Genomic DNA, 18,596 nt, shown 5'->3' on the forward strand with positions numbered 1-18,596 from the left:
TACTCCTGTCGCTCGTTGGAAGAATGACATGTTAAAAAATAAAATAAAAATACAACGTTCCAATGCTCTCAAAATTCAAAACACCATCGAAATAGTTATGCAAAATTCTAAAAACAAATTATGGTGTAGAGGACACTATAGTCTAACTCTCTAAAAAAGTTCAGACAAAAATATGCTTTTTAAAATGAGAAAAAGAGAAATTCCATAAATGCTAAATTTTGTCTTTTTTATTTCTTATTGTACAAGTAATAATTTTCGTTGATATTTTTTGGAGCGCTATATTTCAACCCGAAAATTTACTACTCAAAAGTTTCAACCTGAAAATTTACAACTCAAAAGTTTCGAATGAAAGGACAAACAAAAAGGAAAATCTTGGGGTGGTAGGCTGGTTCTTCTCAGCCTCTAGCAACACCGGCAAAGACGGCGTGGCCTCCCTTCTCCGACGACGGCATGCCTCCTTGTCAACTCGTAGTGTGATTCTCCTTCAGTGCAGGTCTCCGCAGCGGATCTCAGGAAGGAGATGTCGGGGAGTGAGGATTGAATCATTGAATGGGGAATGGAGATTGGAACAATTTGCTAACCGTTTTAGCTATTTTTCTATTTTTTTTGCGGGTAGCTAATTTTCTATTCTGACCGGAGAAACGTGGCGTTTTTGGTACAAATGGTAACCGATTGATCTGTGGTTTCTGACCGATCGATGGAGAGGAGTGATGAGAAGGTTAACGCTGCTTGCATTTTTAAGTGGTGAGGGTCTCCGGGCACTACCAAAACCAGCTACAGAGTAAAAGAAAAAAACAGAACCCAGTAGCATTTGCAGCCACCTGATCACCATCATTTCCTTTCAGTTGTTGCAACGCAGCATTTTGAGGATCATAATTCAGAGGTCCGTCCTCACATGAGCAGCCACCTGAACAAGTTGATCAGCACCTAAGCATAAAACTTATTTGAGGTCTTCTTTGAGTAATCCTGCCCAATATCATACTAAGGGGCAAGCATAGAAAATGATCTTGCATGGCGACTTCATAAGTTTCTTGTCAAAGCAAGTCTTTTTTGCCCATAACACCGGAGCTAGACAAATAGTGTATGCAAAAGACGCATTGGATGAGCAACTCTTAACCTAGGGTAGAACATTGCCCATGTTACCCTTAGGCTTCTACTTTCGAGTGAACGATCAAAAGGGTAGCAACTGCACAAGCAGCAGCGACAGATTAGCTGATCAAAACCACCAGTTTCCGTGAATGATTTCAGGTTGCCAACGGAGCTGAGGAGCTCAGAACACCACCTCCTGAAGCCAACGGCGATGGTTCTGCTGAGCTAACGCCAATGCCGTCGGTCGCCACTGGCCGCACATATGTACTCACAGAACTTCTCACAATCATACCTGTTGGCCACAGCGATCGAGCAGATGCAGAACCGAACCATCGTGCCTTCATCTTGCCCATCATCCATCTCCAGTGGTGACTGGTGAACCGGTGTGTGCAGAAGTAACTGAATAGCTGAACTCTTTCCAGGATGCTCACCTTTATCTCACCTGTAAATGCAGCCAGTATGAAATTTGTCATCAATCCTCTCTATATCAGCCTTCAGTAATCAGCAACTACAACCGAATCGGTTATCGTCTCCACTAACAACAACATGCTCTCTCCAACCAACTTTAGGTACTCTTTTCAGCAAATACAGAAATTCCAAAACTGAACAGAGTGCCATGATTGCAATACTGCATGAAACTAGTGCATTTTCTGCTGATATGCACCCGGGTACACCGGCCATATTAGTCATAGTAGCAGTCTTCTATTCATGGTAATAAAATGTTTTCCACCTTAAAAATATCGAACGAAAAGATGCAAGTTTGCTTCGACTCCAACAGTCCAACTTGCATAAATTATGTGTTTCTAGGTGCACCGATTAGGCAAGAAAGCATGAGCTTGCGGGTATAGTAGAGAACTAGAGATGCAATGAACCAACATCAAGCTATATGTGATCACAAAGCATTTCATGGATTAACAGGTGGAGAATCAATGAACTGGGTAACAACAAAGCAGATACAGAACTAAGTTTTGCATCTCCTTAGCAAAGATATACAATAGCAAATCCATCCAAACCCAAACAGCGAATTTGCCTATCGGAGATTCAAATAGCGAACGTAGCTTATCACAAAGCCATTGATCAATTAGTAGAGTTGTAGAGATGCAACAGACTAACAAAACAGAGATGGACTATCTAGTTTTGCTGGTTTGGAGCTCTCGTAGGATAGAAGTAGTCGTACAAGTCTAGACAACCATTGATATGCTAAAACAACCTGAAGAGTGCTGACATAAGTTAAGAAAATAGCAGCAAGCAAACATTGCTAGAACATTGAGCATCACTGAATCAATAGATGGCAGCCTGGCAATCAGCTCCTTCATCCAAAGCATTCTATGCAAGTAAAGGCAACAACCAGAGATGCTTAGTGAATGAAGATTCAATCAGCATGGCTACCGACAAAGTCATTACTGATCAAATTTGGGAAGGCGTAGAAGTGCAATTAACTTACATAACAGAGGCAAGATGAGGTTACATGGGTATCTATCTGCTTAGGATTGATGATAGTCATGTACCTAGAGAATTAACTACCTGATGATAAGATTCTAGAAACCATGCAGAAACCACCGTTGCTAAAACAAGATAACTACTCAATGAGAAGTGCACAAAGCATGAGCCACCAATGCTAGAACACCGAATACCACTTGACTAAGATGCGAGCATGGTAACCAGATCCTCCTTAATGGAGGGGCAGCTTGTGCTCAGATGATCGAAGCCGTCGCTCGCTAACCATGGCTGCCCTCAGATTCGCCGGAGTGCTGAGAAAATCAAGGCATGCCTTCTTCAGCACATGGCCGTGGTGCTGCTCAGCTAGCGTCAGGACGGTCGCCACCTTGCCCACATCAATGTACTTGCACAACTTATCCTCACAGATCATCTTGAGCCTCTCCATGCCGTACCTGTCCGCCGCGACGAGCAGGTGCTGGTACATGACATCTTCGTCTTCCTTCCTCGTCTCAGGTAACGAGTCTGTGTACAAGAAGCAGAGCAGCGCCTTGAAGGCTTGAACACCTGCGCCTCAATGTCGTCAACCCGAACGACACCGACTGCGGTGGAGTTGCTCTCCTTCATTGTGCCAAAGAGCTCAGCGCTGAAGACTGGCGACCGGGCCGCGAGCACGCACCGGTGCGCCGGGAACGTCTCGCCGCCGACCTCGAACACAAGGTCGGCGCACTTCCCTGTCTGGAGGAGGTCGCCAAGGTGCCGGTGCAGGTCGGACGGGGGCACGAAGGTGGTCGGAGTGGCGGCCTCTACCGTCGTCTCCTCCGGGCGGAGCTCCGTGAAGACGACGACATCGCAGCGGACCGTGAGAGAATCGTTCTTGATAGCACCCGACCGCTTCTCCATGTGGCCTCTATGGCAGAACGTCGAAAATGCAGAAGCTGTTTACAACCGCCGGTTTGGTCGTCACCTGCTCAATTCTCTTGCGGAAGAAGGGAGCTCGCTTTTCCTCGCTATCACAAAAAAGTCATCTGCGCCCCCTCTTTAATGCCAGTTTAAAAATAACTGACAGTGATAACATATCTTTGCAAGTTTATAAGCTTTAATCGCATAAAAAAACAGAGTCAGCAAGAATCGATAGTGATAGTGATTAATTCTGCAGTGATACTTAAAATATGTACGTCTTCCGCAAGCGACTGCTCGGCTTCACATGCTTGGGTTCCCGGTGACTTTAAATGTCGCTCACTCTCGGTCTCTCTCTTGCGCACCCACCGCTGCCTCTACCGCCTCCTCGATGGATCCATTGCCGCCTCCAACGTTGCCTCCACCGCTGTCTCCGAGGATGCCTCCCACACCTGTGTCCTCGTCTGGGGAGGAGGAGGCCCTGCCGGGCGAGTCGTCAGATGAGGCGCCCTCGAGCTCCGATTCCGGCATTTCACCAGGATCCCTCTCATCAGACGACAAGGTGTGAGATGACTTCATCGACGAGCTGCTAAGGATCAAGAAGGCCCGCACGAGCTTAGAGGAGGACGTCAACGCAGATGCTGACACCAAGGATGATAGTGGCGACGATAAGGACGAGGATGGTGACGGTGACGACGACGACAAGGCTGCGGACTTCCGTTCATGGGTCGAGTTTCATCTCGACCACGACTAGTAGCTAGCTTAGGGTTAGTCTATGCACGTGGTAGGGTTTTCGTGCACGTTAGGGTTTTTGCGATGTCGCCTGCATGACGGCATATTTTGCTGTAATTAGTATAAAATCTATTAATATGATCATTAGTAATGCTAATCTCATTTATATTAATGCATGAATATTTATTTTATATTTTTTATCCTGAATTGAGTATTACTGTCGGTTTGTAGCTAGAACCGTCAGTAATAAGTATACAAATCAAGAGGAATAAGATCAAAAATCGGCAGTGATTGTTCTGGAACTGACAGTGATAATTCAATATTATCACGGCCGCTTATTGACTCCCGATTTAAAAATCGGCAGTTATGTCAATTTTGAACCGGTAATGATGATTTTTTCTGTAGTAGTACCACCATGAAGCGAACTCATACTACGCCATCACCCGGTCGGTGAAGTCCTCATCGAGGACAAGGTAGAGGGGGACATAGCCCGACGACAGGATGCCGTCGTCATTGGGGAAGAAGTCGATGCGCCAACGATGGCCGCCCACGGTGAAAGGGCTAGACTTGAGGGACTCTCCGGTTGGAAGGCCCTTGACGCGGGAGTAGCCATCGATTTGGAAGTCTTGGTACCCGCTTGCATTGTCAGCGATGATGGTGGAGGCGGACAGTGATAGCTTGCGGTGGCCGGAGGCGGATGACATGGCGAACCTTCTCTTTCTTCCCGTCGCTCGAGAGCTGCTTTTGCTTGTTGCCGGTCGTGACGAGGGTTTAGCGAAGAGAGTGGACAGTGGATGGAGAGAGAGCTCACACGGCGCAATATCCAAGTTTTCCTCTTTTCTTTTGTCATTTTTATCCTTAGTAATTTATTTCTTTTGCTTTATATAAACTCATAGAAAAACTCAATAGTTTAAAAGAATTAATGCAAAAGTTGTAAAACCTAATTCGATAACTGATCTTTTACAGACATGGACCAATAGATTATCTGTGTATGATTTGTTCGGATAACATATTCAAATTGTTTAAAAATAAAATATAATTAATATGTATCTTATTTTATTTTATTCAACTAATTGCTAAATATATCATGGTTCTAACGATTTACGAATAATGAATCAATCACTCAGCTTGAAAAGGTAAATTAAAATTAAAAAACCTAACCGATCTCCGCCGACAAGGTGCCTGGCGGAGGCATCCCATCCGAGCAAAAATGAAAAAAGTTCTCCTATTTTTCCCCCTCTCTCCCACTCCGTGAGCTCGCGTTTGTCTCCTATCACTATCGCCTCTTTTGAGCTCGTGTCGCGTCCTTGCCGTGGAGCCAGAGAAGGGATTTTTATATTTTGAAAATAAAAAATTATAAAAATAAGCATCTATTTGAAAAAATTGTAGCCCTAGGCTGTTGTCGTTCACTTTCCAACCAACGATAGATTTCAAAAATAAACATGGTACTCATCTAACGGATGATAGATTTAAAAAAAAAATATTATATTACATTACTCTCAAAATTTAAAACACTATATAAATAGTCATGAAAAATTATAAAAACATTAGTGGTGTAGATGATACTATAATCTAACTCTTAAAAAAATTTAGACAAAAATATTATTTGTACAATTAAAAACAAAAAAAATTATTGTACACAATCTGTCGTAATTATTTGTGTTGAATTTTTTTTGAAAGCTAATTATAGTATCCTCTATACTACTAATTTTTTTAGAATTTTTCATAGCTATTTTGATATTGTTTTGAATTTTAAGAGTAATGAAACATAGCATTTTTTATTTTTAAACATATCGTCTGTTGTAAGGGTGATATATTTATTTTTTAAAACCTATCACCCATTAGAAGAACATATCGCCCTTCCAGTGAGCTTCATTAGCCTAATTCTATAATTTTTCAAACGATGCCTATTTTTACAATTTTTTATTTTTGAAATATAAAAATAAAAAAAGCTCCCGGAGAATTAGAAGCTACTGTCACCATCGCCTTGAGCTCGTGTCGCGCCCATCAGCTAGTTGGGCTTGCATGGGTCCAGCCCAGTATCTTTAGGCCTCTGAAGGCCCAGCCTTTCAACAAGAAACTCAGAAGTCACAAGTCATCAGGATCTGCGAACGAGCTGAAAGCTCGGTCGTTGCGAGCGGCCGGCTCGGGCGTTCGAAGCCTAGCTCTTGTACGCTCCTGTGCAGTGGAAGAACTTATTTTACGATGGATTTCTTTTGAAGAGCTTTATGTGTCTGTAGATCATAATAAAAACGTGACATGCGTATCGTTTGTAGAGCTGGAGATTTTGTGAATCTCTTCTTTAAGATGTGTATATATAGATCGTAAGTCTTGAGATATCTATGTATATACGTGTGTTAAGTGTAATGTGAATTCAGATACTGCAATTTATACTTAGCGTTGAGGCGGTAAAAAAAAAGAAAAGTCATGAGGATCTCTCTCTAAAAAACACAAGGATCTCTCTCGTCTTTTTTGCCCGTAACTGACCGAAAAGTGACCAGTACTAGATCACTGTTCTCGAAAAGTGAGAGACATGAGAGGTTGAACAGCATGATTCTTGTCTCAGAGAAAGGGAGATCACATGATCTTGTTGGCTTATGTTAATCAAGGGAGATGCCTCTTGCTCCTCTTGACGATCAGCGTTGCATGATTGCATCTACACCAAGTGTATTCCAAGAAGCATGCCCCCCCCCCCCCTCCTGTCTTGACACTCCAGGGATATTGCTATGTTCACTAGTCAGTCTGAAATGCTAAAGAAGATATTATCTAAACAACTGATCATATATCAACACTACCAGAAACTCTGAGTGTTCTCGATGTGAATTCTATCCCAGATGGTTTTAATTTTGCCGCCGGAAAACGTTCAGATCCTAGTAGCCGATGTATGTATAAATGCACTATTACTATCGCAGCACATAAAGCGTTTATATATCTCCATGAACTTAATCTCAAATCTCTATGATAGATCAAATTTGTCATTCTAAAAGATAAGCTCTCATTAACGATATTTCATATATTTTACAGTAAGATTGTAAGAGAGAGAGAGCTAAGTATGATAGATAAGATCTTTATTATTTTATTCTGTCTGTCACTAAAACAATGACACGTACCTCTTGAGCACATATTTCGGGCTACTAAAATTGCTTACATTATTTTCAAAATTTGGCATGGAGATGTACAAAAGACTTGAGTAGCAGCTTTTAAAAAGCCCATCCGCTTGTAAATAGAAAAGCCTTGGCATGCATGACAATGGGGTAAGCATGCCAATATTCTATTTCCTTTCCTCTTCAGGGACCACATACTCTGGATTATTCTTTCAAATCAGCTTCCGTATAGCAGTTGTCCAAACAGACGTTAGCACCAAGAGAGGCTCCATAAGAAGCCCTAATCACCCTTCTCACCTCCGCATCTTATCAATCACCTCTCTCTTCTCCCCTCTCTCTCTCTCTCTCTCTCTCTCTCTCTCTCTCTCTCTCTCTCTCTCTCTCTCTCTCTCTCTCTCTCTCTCTCTCTCTCTCTCTCTCTCTCTCTCTCTCGTGCACCAGAAGTGGATGAAGCTGCCAGCATGATCTGTAATAGTAGTGCTCGATCTTTCTGATGATTTGCATCTAGCTTGAGGCATGAGCATACTTATGCAATCAGATCATCTGGCAGTTCCATCTTCTTATGGCAGCACAAGAAGCTCAACAAAACCCTAGCTAGAAGCTAAGGTAGAAAGTAGCAAGCTAGCAGCCTAGCACCTCTTCAAGAGATTTACAAAGGTCAATATCGAAAAAAGCATGCGTGCAAGTATAGCTCCATGCCTATAAAGGTGCCGCCTTTTCATCGATGGTGAGGAGTGGAAGTTAACATGGTGATTCGTGAGCCTGTATACCCATCCATGATTTTCAAGATGCATGTTTCAAGTTTCAACAGTATATATATATTCTTGTTTTGGAAAATATATTATTCCTTTTCTTGACTTGATTTAGATGTCACTCTCTTGTGGTGCAATGTGTCAATGTCTAAATAGTTTTGAACCAAACACAATAATTCTATAGGGTGCAAGTGGTTTTAGCATATTATATGCCCAGCATCGATCATATAGCAGTAAATAGCACAACAGAGGCGGAGAACTGTAGCGTCATGGAGATCCAGATTGAGAAAGAGAGAAAGGGACTCGGATCTACCCACCATAAGGTAAAGCATCGTTTTCTCCTGTGATTAAATTTTTCTGTCCCTGCAAAAATCAAATAAGGAAACGGTAGGAGCTTACTAACAACTATAGTTACAAAAGGAGGTAATTACAAGATCTAAAAATTCAGCTCCTTAATTGCTATCATCTAAGTTTGTTAACCTTTTGCAGAAATAAGCATTGGACTATAGCACATATTGTACTTAACATTATTGTTTCTTTTTTTTAAATGTGACATTGGTTTTTAAATTTCAAGAAGCGTCACAAATGCATCTGCTGAATAGCAATTCCCCTTGCATCTACTTAATTATTTGTGAAGTATTAGTGGAATATCTTCTTAGATATGGGGCTTTTAATTTATAGTAATATTCAAGAAAGAGATAAAAGTCTATGATCCCAGTTGATTTGGACTGTGTATGGAACAAACCTCCCACATAAGTTATATACTGCAGGAAGAGAAACTTCAAACTTGCAGTTCTGAGGTTAACCAATTGTATCTAGAAATTGGTGATATTATATTTAATTTTAACATTTGACATGGACATAATATAAAGAATTGTCCTAATTAAGGGGCAAATGTAGTGTCATCATCTAATCTACTTTTATTTAATAATTGCCAGATTGTTATTAGGATAAATGCTTAACCTAAAAATTGGATAGTAGATCCTACCGCAGGATTGTTAATGGTGGACCGGTATATAGTTAGTTGCAAATCAGACACTAAGTTGGCTTTAAAAAAATTATTTATCCTTTAGGGCATATAAGCATTGCGCTAAATGGAATTCTAAGCTCACTCGCTCACCGAATACCGTATTTCAACCCTAGCTGTATCTAAATGAATAGGCAAGCAACATGTGATCTTGGATGTGGTACTGTGTTAACCGGTAATAACAGTCTTTTAGAACAGCAGCTAGCATGTCTGTACTGGACACCTAGTGAGATTGATTCCTGAAACGATTCTTCATCATTTTGCTTTTGGCTCTCACATCGTCTAATCAATCAACTACCTTCTACTATCCAGCAATTTTCAGACGAAAACTTCTTGTCTGAAACAGCAAACAATGGATCTTCTGTGCTTTTACGGGTGCAATAATGTTCTTCGCATTACATTATATTCCCAAATTTGCAGAACATCGATAGTAACTTTGCAAATGACCTAACAGCAGCATGTATATAATTTGTAGGAATGTAGCCAACATCACATCATAATTTCACAAAGGGGCACGATTTGTCAGCAAGCTCCACTTGACCACTTGTGGGGTTGATTATTTTTGGGATGTTAACTCTAGATCAGTGCATGCGTATTTAATTTTTCGGATGTTAACTCAAGCCATGGCCTTACGGCTGTAATCATCGTAATTTCTACTTTTTCATCAGTGCATGCGTATTCTAAAGCACTGGACAGGAGAAGGTAAGAAACTTTTAATTCAGCACGGAGTTTTAATTTTTTTAGACCTAATTCAGCACAAAGTTGGGGCTTTGCGTTTCTGCCTGTAATGGTTTGCACTTTTATGCCTTTTGGTTTCTTCTTTCCAAAAAATAAAAGGTGGGTTTATTAAACTTCAGGGGAAAAAAAAACAGGCCACTGCTGATCAAAGGTAACATCCGTGGAACGTTCAGTTTCATGCACTTGCTTCGTCAGCCGGAAGAGAATATATTCCGTGTGGCAAACAGAGTGGCAGTCGATTAAAATTCATTCACGAAGAAGCTGAGAGACCCAGCCTGGCGGCACAATCAGACTAGAGAATAACAAGCATATTCATACACAGTTGACAATGCAAGTTGCGAGTTGAAGTGACCACAGAAGCATGTCGACGTTTACAAAGAGAAGTGATCGGTCCCCTGAAGATGCATGAACTATATATGGTTCTGCTTTTCTTTTATGGAAAAATAGCAAGTAGGTCTCCTACTCCTATCTAGTTGCCGGTTGTACAATTGGTATGTGACAGCTCAAAGTTTAGTCTCATATCATATATGTCACTCACTCCCATTTCTGTCTTATAATTAACAACACTGTGTCAATATTCTGCTCAACAATAAGTTGAAGCACAGGCATGCATGCATGATGCGAGCTTGTGATGAATTGAGCCGAGTCTGAAGGTCTCGGTCATATATCATGCATTTTGTCATGCAAGGAACCCGTAAAGTTTTGTGGTGCTTACCTTGTATATACTATACAGAAAGGGATGCATTCATGATACAACTTTTTTTTTCCCTCGAGGAACGCTACTGTAGGCTCAGAGCCGACCTGAATTTTGTCGTTAAATCGATGAAAGTTTTACATCTCGGATTTGCGAGGTTTTGTGGGAGAGGAAGAGTGAAACACACACGTTTATGAGATTACATTGTATAGTCTATCACCCCAGGCGCGAAGCTCCGTCTTCAGAGTAGGATCCCGAGCTCAGTGAACCCAGAGCATGAGATCTCTGGCGATTTGGCGACCTTGTTGTTGCGGTTCTTCCAAATGTTCCACAGGACTGCCGTCAGGGCCGCGGTGCAGATACAACCAGCTTGACCTTGCCAGAAGTTCGGAGCTGACCAAAGTTCCCGAATATGTGACGCGTTGTGCACGTCGAGGCCGCCGGCGGCCGCCCAGACATCGCGCGCGTGCCGGCAGTGGAGAAGCAGATGCTCTTGAGTTTCCGGGGAAGAGCAGAATGGACGATCCGCCATTTCCGTGATGATTCTATGGCGGAGGAGATGGCGGCCGGGTTGGTAGACGATGGCGGTGCAGGAGCCAGAGGAAGTGCTTGCACTTGGGTGGGATGATCGAGCTCCACATGTGGCTATCATCGTGACGAGAAAGGAATGGCGCCGGTCTGCTTGTGGCGTTCATCTGCAGAGTCAGGCTGGAGTACCACCGAGTTGAGGGCCACGAGTAGGATGGCAATTTATCCTGATTAGTTGTTTATCTACGAGTAAATACTCGAATAAAATAAGATATAAATAGCATTGAGTACTAACGATTATGATCATAGGTAGAAAATACTACCTGATAGGTAGATAACTATAAGTATAGGTAAGTATACTTATGGTTAGATGGGATAGGATCGTGATGCAGCCGAGCCAAAAATTTCTGTAAGAGGCACTTGTTTTGCAACTTCAGACTTTTGACACCACGCCGTCCCTTGCACTTAGGAGTGCAGACTGTCAGCACGCTCTCACACTGGAGATCTCTCAAAGCTCAGAACACACGCGAGAGCTGGACACACGAATTTATGCTGCAACTGCTGCCACAACGTTTTCTCTGTATTCAGGCCACGATGTGTGCCATCCTACACACCATCTGCACGTCCTACGCCCGAATAAGATGGCGCTAACCATAGCTCGGTCAGCTCCGGACTTAACTGAAGACTCGGTCTGAACTTAACTGACAAAAAAACGACAACAGGACTGAAGAACAAACGGAAAACAAATTGAGCACCATCTACTAGCACTCATGAATTATTCCTACAATTCACCCCCTAATTCTTGAGGTGCTTGATGTTGACCACTCCAATCCTTTCACGCAGATCAATAAACTTCACTCTTCCAAGCGGCTTCGTGAGGATGTCAGCTAATTGATGTTCAGTGCTGATGTGCTCAACTTCAACCTTTCTTTCTTTGACACATTCACGAATGAAATGGAAGCGAGTATCAATATGCTTACTTCTGTCGTGGTAGACCGGATTCTTGCAAAGAGCAATTGCGGTTTGATTGTCTACCTTCAACGTCACTGCTTTAGGTTGAGATCCTCGGAGATCAGCCAATAACCTGCTCAACCAAACAGCCTGACAGGCCGCTGCACTGGCCGCGATGTACTCCGCCTCACTCGACTACAGTGCGACTACCTTTTGCTTCTGAGATTGCCAGGTAATTGGATTATCTCCAAGGAAGAAGATGACACCCGAGGTGCTCTTGCGATCGTCGGAATCTCCAGCGAAATCGCTATTGCTGAAACCAACCAAGCATGCTCCCACTGAACTTTTCCTAGCAAACATACAACCAAAATCAGAGGTACCAGCCACATACCTGAGAAGATGTTTCACTGCAGCAAGATGGTCCTCTCTAGGCTCTGCCATGAATATGCTCAGGTATCCAACCGAGAAGGCTATGTTAGAGCATGTGTGAACCAAATAGCAAAGGCTTCCTATCAAGCTTCTGAATTGAGTTGCATCCGACAACAGTTGCCCACCACTGTCCTTACTCAACTTCAGTCTTGGTTCCATGGAAACTTAACAAGGATTGCATCCAGACATTCCTGCCTTTTCTATCACCTTCCTTGCATATGCTCCCTGGTTAATGGCAATCACACCCCTCTCTTGCCTGACTTCAATTCCGAGGTAGTAACTGAGCAAGCCAAGATCACTCATCCGAAATAAACTGCACATTTCAGACTTGAAATTCCCAATTTCATCTGAATCTGATCCAGTGATTATGAGATTATCGACATATACTCCCACAAGAAGGGTCGCATTACCATTCCTCCTTGTATAAACACCATGTTCAGATTGGCTTCTACTGAACTTCAGCAACAAAAGACTTGCATCCAGCTTATCATACCAAGCTCGCGGTGCTTGTCGTAATCCATACAGAGCCTTCCTAAGTTTGAACACCAAGCGCTCCTGACCTTCAATAGACAAACCCGGTGGCTACTAAACATACACCGTTTCCTGCAATTTGCCATTCAGAAATGCTAACTTAACATCCATGTGATGTACTTGCTAGCGATTTCGAGCTGCAACGGCAACCCGCAATCTCATGGATTCAATGCAAGCTACAGGTGCAAAAGATTCTTCAAAGTCAATCCCCTTTCGTTGAACATATCCCTTTGCGACAAGCCTAGCCTTGTACTTTGGAATCTCACTGGCCTCATTTTGCTTCACTTTGAACACCCATCTGAGTCCAATCCGACGGTGCCCACTTGGAAGATCAATCAAGTCCCAGGTATTGTTATCTTCGATGGACTGGATTTTGTCTAGCATTGCTTGTCGCCAACACTAGTGTTGTTCAGCTTTAGTGAAGGATCCCGGCTCCTCGGCCGAGGTGAAATGCAGCTCTTCAATGCCAACCTTGCGCTGCGCGAGACCAGGAGGGGATGTAGACCTGATGATGTCCCTGACACTGCACACTCGCAGTGGTGCATCATCATGGTCAGCGTCCACCTCATCCATGATGTCTGGAGCTGGCAACGCCGGTTGAGCACCTCTGTCATCAGGAGTTGTTGGTGAAGTTGGCATGAGAGAGCTTGAACTGGGCTGGAGGTCGTCCATGGTGTACTCCATGGTGAAGCTTTCGCTTGGTGCTGAGTCGTCGCCGAGCGTGGTTTGTCAGTCCCATGTGGACTCTTCGTCGAACACCACATTGCGGCTCACCACGACGCGGCCAGTGTTCGGATTGTAGCAGTGATAGGCCTTTGCACCAGGCTCGTACCCAACAAGGATTATGGGCTTTCTACGAGCGTCGAGTTTCTTCAAGCTCGGTCGTGTCTCCTTGACATGAGCAATGCACCCAAAAGTGCGGAGGAAGCTCACATCCGGCTTGTGTCCGTGCCAAACTTCGAACGGTCTCTTCCCGGTGACGCTCCGCGTTGGTCTTCTGTTGAGGATGAACACAGCAGTCGTAACTGCCTCTCCCTAGAACAGGTTGGGAAGGTTCTTCGCCTTGAGCAGACTTCTAGCCATTGCAACAATGGTTTGATTCCGTTGCTCGAATACTCCATTCTGCTGCGGGGAGTAGGGAGTGATCATGCCTCTGGACACCTTGCTTTGTGCAATGTTCACCAAATTGGACGGAGGTGAACTCGCCGCCACGATCGGTGCGAAGAACGTGCAGCCGTTGGCCGGTTTCCACTTCAACGCCAGCTTGGAAGCGAACGATTGCAGCCGGGACATCACTCTTTGCATTGAGAAGCACCAACCACATATATCGACTATGATCATCAACTAGCAAAAGAAAGTACCGTTTGTCGCTTGGAGTCGCCGGAGTGATGGGTCCGCAAACATCCCCATGGACAAGGTCCAGCAGGTCTGTCGCGTGGTACTTGGCCTGCATCGGGAATGGGCTCCGGTGCATCTTGGCGGACACACAGCTGTCGCACAGCTGGTTCACCTACTCAATATGCGGCAACCCCTTCACCATGTTGCCCGTTGCAAGCCTCCTGAGCGCGACAAACGCGAGATGCCCAAAACGAGCATGCCATCTCCATGCGCTGTCCTCACCGTACGCCGCGAGATAGACATGAGTGGTGATCTTGAGGTGGATCATGTACAGCTGGCTTGGGGATCTAGGTACCTTCGTGAGCAGGCGTTGTCGCTAGTCACGAATCCGGAGCACACCGTCATCGATGAGTATCTGGCACCCTTCCTCATCGAGCTGACCATTCTTACAGGCAAATACAATGGTGCCACAACCTTCGATGTCCACCATGGATCCATCACAAAATTTGACAATCCCACAGACGTCGGTGTCGAGGTCGGAGAATGCCAGGCGTGAGCGAGTCATATGGTTTGTTGCGCCGGTGTCGAGGTACCAAAGGGTCTGGCTTCCCTTGTCCTCCTTTCCCAGCTGCGCGAAGACTTTAGCCTCCACCAAATGGATCAGAGTGCGCTCCACCGACTGAGCTGGCACCTGGTTCACGCCAACGAGGTTGACACAGGCTTTGGCCATAAGCAAAGCATGTTCTTCTTCCTCCTGCACCACATGTGCCTCCTGATGACGCCTTGGACTCCTGCAATCCTTGGCCCAGTGTCCACGCTTCCTGCAGTTGCGACACTTGTCTTGGGAGACGTCGCGTCCGCCATCAGCTTCCGCTCCACCATCACGCTTCTTGGGTGGTCGCCTGTTGCGTCGCACCATGCCACTCTTTAGCCTTGTTCCGACTCTCGAACCTTCCGTCCCTTCCTGCTACTTCATCCTTGCGGTCCACTCCTCTTCAGTAAGGAGCAATTTGCCTTTGGTGACGTGCTCGATGGTGTCGAGCCGGTCCTCTGCCACTTTGAGACGACCGGTCACTTCTTCAATGGTGAGCTGTGACAAGTCGAGTAGTGTCTCGATTGACAGCGCGATCTACGAGAACCACGACGGAACCACCCTGAGGAACTTCTCTACAACCTTGCCATCGTTGATTAGGTCGCCGAGGATGCCGAGGTTGGTGACCAGGCTCGTGAGGCGCACCGCAAAATCATCCACAGACTCACCTTCGCAGAATGAAATCTCTTCAAACTCCTTTCGAAGCTGTTGAGCCTTGGCCTTGCGCACTCGTTCACCACCGACACGCATGGTCTTCACCACATCCCAGGCCTCCTTGGCGGTTGTCTTCACGGCAAGAGTGGAGATCAGTTCGGGAGGGATTGCTCGAAGGATGGCTTCGAGTGCCATCCTATCTTCTTGCAGCTCCGCGTCGTCGTACTCGACCGTGTCCAGAGACCCTGTGCCTAGAGAATGACTTTCATCATCAATGCCCAGTCACCATAGTTCGTCTTCGTCAGCGTCGGGTACGCCGTCGGGCCGCCGACTTCCTTGACCACCCATTGCACAACAACCTCACGGTCACCCTCATTGCGGTGCCGTGGTCGGCGCGGTGGAGGTGTTGGCGAACATGGACGGTTCTGGCGCGGTGGCGTCCGCGACTGCGCACCCGCCGGAGTTCTTGACGATGACATGAGGATGCTCGGATTGTTGCCGGGGCTCTAATGCCAAATGTCAGCACGCTCTCACACTCGAGATCGCTCAAAGCTCAGAACACACGCGAGAGCTAGGCACACGAATTTGTGCTGCAACTGCTGCCACAACGTTTTCTCTGTATTCCCTTTTATTGACTGACAACATAATGAAAACGGCCTCACCAGCCGAATCGGGCGCACCACGTCCAGGCCATGATGTGTGCCATCCCACACACCATCTGCACGTCCTAAGCTCGAATAAGATGGCTCTAACCATAGCTCGGTCAGCTCCGGACTCAACTGAAGACTCGGTCTGAACTTAACTGACAAAAAAACGACAACAGAACTGAAGAACAAACGGAAAACAAATTGAGCACCATCTACTAGCACTCATGAATTATTCCTAGACAGACGACGTCCCAAGAGACTTTACACCGACATCCAGAGCACTTATCGTTACCGGTGCAAAGAAAGCCTCGGCATTCTTGATCCATGAATTCCAGAGCGCTCTTTGGGATATCAATTGAGCTAATCATGCATGCATGCATTCTGGAAGTGGATGGAACGGCTAACCAAGCTGCTTTTATTTCATTTCATTTGGCGGAGAAGGGCTTCTACCTGCTCTGCTTGTGCGACATTGCTGACCGAGCAGGTAATTTCAGACTCGTGGAGAGCCTCGTGGGCTGCGGCCTCTCGTGCGTTGTCGGGCCCTGCTGCCCGCCTGCTTCCACCGATTTTTTAAATAATATTATTCTATTAAAAATTGTAAAAATAACAACCAGAATAACAAAATTGTAAAAATAGATACTTGTCGGTATGCGTAAGTACTGATAAGAGACCTATCGGTACTCTAAATACCGACTTCCTACATGCTACGTAGGTTGTTGCTGCAGTCTAGAAGCCTGTCGGTATTCCGTGTACCAACAGGTGACGTAGGATGAACTTTTGGCACGTGGAATGCCGATAGGTGCCACGTTAGACCTGTCGGCATTTCATATACCGACAGATGCCATGTTAAGCCTATCGGCATTCCGTATACCGACAAATCTTTAATAATAGCTTGATTGCCGATTCCTCCTTAGTGACGCAATGCGAGTGCGAGCGCGCGACGGGTGGTAGCGGACCGACAAGTGGGCACCCAACGGCGTGCGGCGGCCATGAGCAGCGTGAGCCACTCCGGCGAGCAATCCGACATCGACGGTGAGGAATATTTCCTTTTTTATTAGAAACAATAGAAAATAGTTAGGATAGGATAGGAATAGATAGAATAGTGTAGAAAAATTAGAATGGCTAGAAATGTTAGGATACAATATTTAGAATAGAGTAGGAAAAATCTTGAATATTGTAAAAAAAAATAGAAAAGTTAGGATAGGAAATTTAGAATAGAGTAGATCTAGTTTGGAAATTTGCAATAGTTAGAAAAGTTAGTATAGTTAGGTAGAAAATTTAGGTTATAATAGTATGAGGTAGTTCAATAACGTAGAATAATAGAAAAGCTTGAATATTTACAGAATTTAGAGTTAGAAATACTAAGAAAAATAGTTTGATAGTATTAGAGAAATATTGAGTAGAGTAGAGTAGATAATTTAGAAAATATATAGTAGAGTATGTATGTTTGAAAACTAGCTATGGTAGAAAATATAGTATAGTTAGTTAGGAAATGTAGAATAGTTGGAAAAGTTTAAATATTTTGGTAATGTAGAGTTAAAATAAGTTATTTAATATGATTTGAAAATTTGATATTATTAGATGTACATATTTTTTGTCGATGTAGGATTTGTACATTTGAATTGTTGTGGATTTTCATCGTATTATATTTAGAATGGAAGGAGGAAACTATGATTCATTTAGAATTTAGAGCAGGAAAATTTAGATACATGTAGAATAGATAATCTAGCATAGAACATACATAGTTTAGAATTTTTCAATGGTTAGACAATTGTTTTGAACATGTAGTACAAATATTTATAGTTGTAGGATATTTAGAATAGAAATGGAGTTTTTTTTTTTGCCAGCAATACATTTAGAATGGTATAGTGTGAACTGAAGAGTATGTTAGTAGTGATATCTGATGGTTATGTAGAATACAATTGATGAGGTTGAATAGATTTTGTGGTCATAGCTGTTGTATGTTGATTGCAATTATTTAACCTGACGGAGTATAGTATGGTTGTTGAATCAGGTATGTCAGCCATAGTGGGGTTCAGGATTTTTTACGACGCTGGATATGTCAAGTATTATATTGTGATAGTGGAGTGGATCTGAGTAACTTCCAGTATGTGGACACAGAAATGCATAGTCCAGGAGAGATTCGGTGATCCCAAGTGTTAGGTTGGCTGTATAATCTGCTGCAATTTAGTCCGGCACATCAGCGGTTGATGATAAAGGTTTTGATTCCTAGACGTCGAGAAACCGGCTGGCAGTGGGAGCTCTTGAAGGTTACATGTTCAAAGCAATGGTAGCAATTTGTGTCACTGGGGTTAAGATAGGGGTTTTTCCCACTGTATTTTTGTAGAAGCAAGCGATGTTGGGTCCATAGAAGTCGGACCTAGCACTGTAGAAGTTATTGGTGAAAATATTGTCCATGAGGAGGTGTAGGAGAGTGTGGTTCCGGAGGTACC

At 44.1% G+C, this 18,596-nt stretch overlaps 1 pseudogene; it reads right to left on the bottom strand.

The window, feature by feature from the left end:
* Positions 1-2,730: 2,730 nt before the first annotated feature.
* On the bottom strand, positions 2,731-4,862 carry LOC133907786 (BTB/POZ and MATH domain-containing protein 2-like; annotated as a pseudogene).
* Positions 4,863-18,596: the final 13,734 nt, after the last annotated feature.

This window comes from Phragmites australis, chromosome 24, assembly GCF_958298935.1.
Source record: "Phragmites australis chromosome 24, lpPhrAust1.1, whole genome shotgun sequence".
NCBI classification, from domain to species: Eukaryota; Viridiplantae; Streptophyta; class Magnoliopsida; order Poales; family Poaceae; genus Phragmites; species Phragmites australis.